Source organism: Gasterosteus aculeatus, unplaced genomic scaffold, assembly GCF_964276395.1.
Source record: "Gasterosteus aculeatus unplaced genomic scaffold, fGasAcu3.hap1.1 HAP1_SCAFFOLD_49, whole genome shotgun sequence".
Taxonomy (NCBI): Eukaryota; Metazoa; Chordata; class Actinopteri; order Perciformes; family Gasterosteidae; genus Gasterosteus; species Gasterosteus aculeatus.
In genome coordinates this window covers 47,450-54,505 of record NW_027554904.1, presented here as the reverse complement: position 1 = coordinate 54,505, position 7,056 = coordinate 47,450, and the positions used below count along the sequence as shown (strand labels likewise).

Genomic DNA, 7,056 nt, shown 5'->3' with positions numbered 1-7,056 from the left:
TCAATCGTGCTTCTTTCTGTGGATCCGTAATTGTGCTTCAATAGAGCGTCGTCCTTAAAGAATAGTGCATACATTTCTAAGAGTCAGCATTGTTTAACAGATTGTAATCCTGTACACACAAGTGATGGAATTATAATAGCATGACACCAGGTAGGCATTCTATGCATGTCAGTAAATTATAACTTAACTATAAAGGTTTGTGAAGGAGTGAGATGTCATAAATCCGCTGTAAAATGTGTTGTTTTATTATATCCATGCATTAAAGGGCCAGATTAGGCTTGCAAATAATACATTTACTAATGTTGTGTTTAGGAAAAGGGGACCAGGTTAGGTCACAGCCTCCCTCCAACAATAGAAAACTGTGTGGTTGTGTTTAGGAGAAGGGGACCTGACTAGGTCACAGCCTCGCTCCCACAATAGAAAACTGTGTGGTTGTGTTTAGGGCTAGGTGATGGAGAGACTGCATAAACAATTGGGGGAACCCCCGGGGCTAGACCCAAGAGGCACAGGCTGGTTAGGGGTTAAAGGGTTGGGACAGCGGTCCTAAGACCACTGTCAGTGCACGGTCCATCGTCAGGCCCGGCTCCGAGGACCCAAAAGTAAACACAGAATCAAGTTTCCCTTAGTCCCAGTTACCCACAAACATGGCGCCTCCGCTTTCTCCATCACTTTGATGTCGCGTCATCACCTCCGTCCGGGTCCGGGTACCTCTGCTCGCCTTAGCCGTGGTGCTGGTGCAGGTGCCTTCTCCCTCCGTGATGTGGACCGGAAGAACTGCGCTCCTCACCTCAGCATCAGCAGCCTCGCAGTCACCCATGGCACCCGGCTCGCTCACGTCCATAATCTGCTCACTCGTTGCTCCGCCATCTTTGTTAGCATTTCACCGCATGTTGGGCTCGATTAGCCTCATTAGCTTTGGGCTAACTTAGCCACAACAGCACTTAGCTTAGAAAAAAATCGGCGAAAAGGTTTTCTTTACCGTTTATTTTCTCCAGCAGGAACATGGGAACAAGCACAAAACAACACCGCAACGTTTCGGTCTCAACTGGACCTTCTTCAGGCAGGTTTAAAAAGTGTGCATTTAACAAAACAGCGGAGCTCGTGCCGGGGACTCCTTTCCCTCCGGACACGCTGGCGAAAATGACGTGAGTCGGCGGCGCAGTGATATCGGAGGTGCGGACCGGCACAGCTGGATCTATTTTACCTCACATTCAACACACCACATCGTGATATTTAGCGTTAGCAGGTATTGCATCATTAAAACAATATATTCGCCCTATTCTCGACCGTCCATATCCCCGTGGATTTATAATTATGTATACATTGTCAAGAATAAGCATTGTTTAAATAAAAACGATCACAATCCTGTACACATGAGTGGTGGAATCCTTCAAAGCATGACACAAAGTTAGTATTCAATGCCTGTCAGTAATATTAAACTGAAATATCACATCATCTTATTGTGTTCACAGTGCAAAACATCATAAAACAATATATTGGCCGTACTCTCAATCGTGCTTCTTTCTGTGGATCCGTAATTGTGCTTCAATAGAGCGTCGTCCTTAAAGAATAGTGCATACATTTCTAAGAGTCAGCATTGTTTAACAGATTGTAATCCTGTACACACAAGTGATGGAATTATAATAGCATGACACCAGGTAGGCATTCTATGCATGTCAGTAAATTATAACTTAACTATAAAGGTTTGTGAAGGAGTGAGATGTCATAAATCCGCTGTAAAATGTGTTGTTTTATTATATCCATGCATTAAAGGGCCAGATTAGGCTTGCAAATAATACATTTACTAATGTTGTGTTTAGGAAAAGGGGACCAGGTTAGGTCACAGCCTCCCTCCAACAATAGAAAACTGTGTGGTTGTGTTTAGGAGAAGGGGACCTGACTAGGTCACAGCCTCGCTCCCACAATAGAAAACTGTGTGGTTGTGTTTAGGGCTAGGTGATGGAGAGACTGCATAAACAATTGGGGGAACCCCCGGGGCTAGACCCAAGAGGCACAGGCTGGTTAGGGGTTAAAGGGTTGGGACAGCGGTCCTAAGACCACTGTCAGTGCACGGTCCATCGTCAGGCCCGGCTCCGAGGACCCAAAAGTAAACACAGAATCAAGTTTCCCTTAGTCCCAGTTACCCACAAACATGGCGCCTCCGCTTTCTCCATCACTTTGATGTCGCGTCATCACCTCCGTCCGGGTCCGGGTACCTCTGCTCGCCTTAGCCGTGGTGCTGGTGCAGGTGCCTTCTCCCTCCGTGATGTGGACCGGAAGAACTGCGCTCCTCACCTCAGCATCAGCAGCCTCGCAGTCACCCATGGCACCCGGCTCGCTCACGTCCATAATCTGCTCACTCGTTGCTCCGCCATCTTTGTTAGCATTTCACCGCATGTTGGGCTCGATTAGCCTCATTAGCTTTGGGCTAACTTAGCCACAACAGCACTTAGCTTAGAAAAAAATCGGCGAAAAGGTTTTCTTTACCGTTTATTTTCTCCAGCAGGAACATGGGAACAAGCACAAAACAACACCGCAACGTTTCGGTCTCAACTGGACCTTCTTCAGGCAGGTTTAAAAAGTGTGCATTTAACAAAACAGCGGAGCTCGTGCCGGGGACTCCTTTCCCTCCGGACACGCTGGCGAAAATGACGTGAGTCGGCGGCGCAGTGATATCGGAGGTGCGGACCGGCACAGCTGGATCTATTTTACCTCACATTCAACACACCACATCGTGATATTTAGCGTTAGCAGGTATTGCATCATTAAAACAATATATTCGCCCTATTCTCGACCGTCCATATCCCCGTGGATTTATAATTATGTATACATTGTCAAGAATAAGCATTGTTTAAATAAAAACGATCACAATCCTGTACACATGAGTGGTGGAATCCTTCAAAGCATGACACAAAGTTAGTATTCAATGCCTGTCAGTAATATTAAACTGAAATATCACATCATCTTATTGTGTTCACAGTGCAAAACATCATAAAACAATATATTGGCCGTACTCTCAATCGTGCTTCTTTCTGTGGATCCGTAATTGTGCTTCAATAGAGCGTCGTCCTTAAAGAATAGTGCATACATTTCTAAGAGTCAGCATTGTTTAACAGATTGTAATCCTGTACACACAAGTGATGGAATTATAATAGCATGACACCAGGTAGGCATTCTATGCATGTCAGTAAATTATAACTTAACTATAAAGGTTTGTGAAGGAGTGAGATGTCATAAATCCGCTGTAAAATGTGTTGTTTTATTATATCCATGCATTAAAGGGCCAGATTAGGCTTGCAAATAATACATTTACTAATGTTGTGTTTAGGAAAAGGGGACCAGGTTAGGTCACAGCCTCCCTCCAACAATAGAAAACTGTGTGGTTGTGTTTAGGAGAAGGGGACCTGACTAGGTCACAGCCTCGCTCCCACAATAGAAAACTGTGTGGTTGTGTTTAGGGCTAGGTGATGGAGAGACTGCATAAACAATTGGGGGAACCCCCGGGGCTAGACCCAAGAGGCACAGGCTGGTTAGGGGTTAAAGGGTTGGGACAGCGGTCCTAAGACCACTGTCAGTGCACGGTCCATCGTCAGGCCCGGCTCCGAGGACCCAAAAGTAAACACAGAATCAAGTTTCCCTTAGTCCCAGTTACCCACAAACATGGCGCCTCCGCTTTCTCCATCACTTTGATGTCGCGTCATCACCTCCGTCCGGGTCCGGGTACCTCTGCTCGCCTTAGCCGTGGTGCTGGTGCAGGTGCCTTCTCCCTCCGTGATGTGGACCGGAAGAACTGCGCTCCTCACCTCAGCATCAGCAGCCTCGCAGTCACCCATGGCACCCGGCTCGCTCACGTCCATAATCTGCTCACTCGTTGCTCCGCCATCTTTGTTAGCATTTCACCGCATGTTGGGCTCGATTAGCCTCATTAGCTTTGGGCTAACTTAGCCACAACAGCACTTAGCTTAGAAAAAAATCGGCGAAAAGGTTTTCTTTACCGTTTATTTTCTCCAGCAGGAACATGGGAACAAGCACAAAACAACACCGCAACGTTTCGGTCTCAACTGGACCTTCTTCAGGCAGGTTTAAAAAGTGTGCATTTAACAAAACAGCGGAGCTCGTGCCGGGGACTCCTTTCCCTCCGGACACGCTGGCGAAAATGACGTGAGTCGGCGGCGCAGTGATATCGGAGGTGCGGACCGGCACAGCTGGATCTATTTTACCTCACATTCAACACACCACATCGTGATATTTAGCGTTAGCAGGTATTGCATCATTAAAACAATATATTCGCCCTATTCTCGACCGTCCATATCCCCGTGGATTTATAATTATGTATACATTGTCAAGAATAAGCATTGTTTAAATAAAAACGATCACAATCCTGTACACATGAGTGGTGGAATCCTTCAAAGCATGACACAAAGTTAGTATTCAATGCCTGTCAGTAATATTAAACTGAAATATCACATCATCTTATTGTGTTCACAGTGCAAAACATCATAAAACAATATATTGGCCGTACTCTCAATCGTGCTTCTTTCTGTGGATCCGTAATTGTGCTTCAATAGAGCGTCGTCCTTAAAGAATAGTGCATACATTTCTAAGAGTCAGCATTGTTTAACAGATTGTAATCCTGTACACACAAGTGATGGAATTATAATAGCATGACACCAGGTAGGCATTCTATGCATGTCAGTAAATTATAACTTAACTATAAAGGTTTGTGAAGGAGTGAGATGTCATAAATCCGCTGTAAAATGTGTTGTTTTATTATATCCATGCATTAAAGGGCCAGATTAGGCTTGCAAATAATACATTTACTAATGTTGTGTTTAGGAAAAGGGGACCAGGTTAGGTCACAGCCTCCCTCCAACAATAGAAAACTGTGTGGTTGTGTTTAGGAGAAGGGGACCTGACTAGGTCACAGCCTCGCTCCCACAATAGAAAACTGTGTGGTTGTGTTTAGGGCTAGGTGATGGAGAGACTGCATAAACAATTGGGGGAACCCCCGGGGCTAGACCCAAGAGGCACAGGCTGGTTAGGGGTTAAAGGGTTGGGACAGCGGTCCTAAGACCACTGTCAGTGCACGGTCCATCGTCAGGCCCGGCTCCGAGGACCCAAAAGTAAACACAGAATCAAGTTTCCCTTAGTCCCAGTTACCCACAAACATGGCGCCTCCGCTTTCTCCATCACTTTGATGTCGCGTCATCACCTCCGTCCGGGTCCGGGTACCTCTGCTCGCCTTAGCCGTGGTGCTGGTGCAGGTGCCTTCTCCCTCCGTGATGTGGACCGGAAGAACTGCGCTCCTCACCTCAGCATCAGCAGCCTCGTAGTCACCCATGGCACCCGGCTCGCTCACGTCCATAATCTGCTCACTCGTTGCTCCGCCATCTTTGTTAGCATTTCACCGCATGTTGGGCTCGATTAGCCTCATTAGCTTTGGGCTAACTTAGCCACAACAGCACTTAGCTTAGAAAAAAATCGGCGAAAAGGTTTTCTTTACCGTTTATTTTCTCCAGCAGGAACATGGGAACAAGCACAAAACAACACCGCAACGTTTCGGTCTCAACTGGACCTTCTTCAGGCAGGTTTAAAAAGTGTGCATTTAACAAAACAGCGGAGCTCGTGCCGGGGACTCCTTTCCCTCCGGACACGCTGGCGAAAATGACGTGAGTCGGCGGCGCAGTGATATCGGAGGTGCGGACCGGCAGGGTTAGGGTTAGGGTTAGGGTTAGGGGTTAGGGTTAGGGTTAGGGTTAGGGTTAGGGTTAGGGTTAGGGTTAGGGTTAGGGTTAGGGTTAGGGTTAGGGTTAGGGTTGGGACAGCGGTCCTAAGACCACTGTCAGTGCACGGTCCATCGTCAGGCCCGGCTCCGAGGACCCAAAAGTAAACACAGAATCAAGTTTCCCTTAGTCCCAGTTACCCACAGACATGGCGCCTCCGCTTTCTCCATCACTTTGATGTCGCGTCATCACCTCCGTCCGGGTCCGGGTACCTCTGCTAGCCTTAGCCGTGGTGCTGGTGCAGGTGCCTTCTCCCTCCGTGATGTGGACCGGAAGAACTGCGCTCCTCACCTCAGCATCAGCAGCCTCGCAGTCACCCATGGCACCCGGCTCGCTCACGTCCATAATCTGCTCACTCGTTGCTCCGCCATCTTTGTTAGCATTTCACCGCATGTTGGGCTCGATTAGCCTCATTAGCTTTGGGCTAACTTAGCCACAAAAGCACTTAGCTTAGAAAAAAATCGGCGAAAAGGTTTTCTTTACCGTTTATTTTCTCCAGCAGGAACATGGGAACAGGCACAAAACAACACCGCAACGTTTCGGTCTCAACTAGACCTTCTTCAGGCAGGTTTAAAAAGTGTGCATTTAACAAAACAGCGGAGCTCGTGCCGGGGACTCCTTTCCCTCCGGACACGCTGGCGAAAATGACGTGAGTCGGCGGCGCAGTGATATCGGAGGTGCGGACCGGCGTGATCCGGCACCGCTGGATCTATTTTATCTCAAACTCAACACAACACATCATGATATTTAGCGTTAGCAGGTATTGTATCATTAAAACAATATATCCGCCCTATTCTCGACCGTCCATATCCCCGTGGATTCATAATTATGTATACATTGTCAAGAATAAGCATTGTTTAAATAAAAACGATCACAATCCTGTACACATGAGTGGTGGAATCCTTCAAAGCATGACACAAAGTTAGTATTCAATGCCTGTCCGTAATATTAAACTGAAATTTCACATCCTCTTATTGTGTTCACAGTGCAAAACATCATAAAACAATATATTGGCCGTACTCTCAATCGTGCTTCTTTCTGTGGATCCGTAATTGTGCTTCAATAGAGCGTCGTCCTTAAAGAATAGTGCATACATTTCCAAGAGTCAGCATTGTTTAAAAGATTGTAATCCTGTACACACAAGTGATGGAATATAATAGCATGACACCAGGTAGGCATTCTATGCATGTCAGTAAATTATAACTTGACTATTAAGATTTGTGAAGGAGTGAGATGTCATAGATCCGCTATAAAATGTGTTGTTTTATTCTGT

At 46.6% G+C, this 7,056-nt stretch overlaps 1 long non-coding RNA gene across 1 annotated transcript; it reads left to right on the top strand.

Annotated features, from left to right (window-relative positions):
* Positions 1-936: 936 nt before the first annotated feature.
* Positions 937-6,428, top strand: LOC144394379 (uncharacterized). Its single transcript, XR_013457041.1, has 2 exons — positions 937-5,052; positions 5,815-6,428. It is a non-coding gene; the product is annotated as an uncharacterized LOC144394379 (long non-coding RNA).
* Positions 6,429-7,056: the final 628 nt, after the last annotated feature.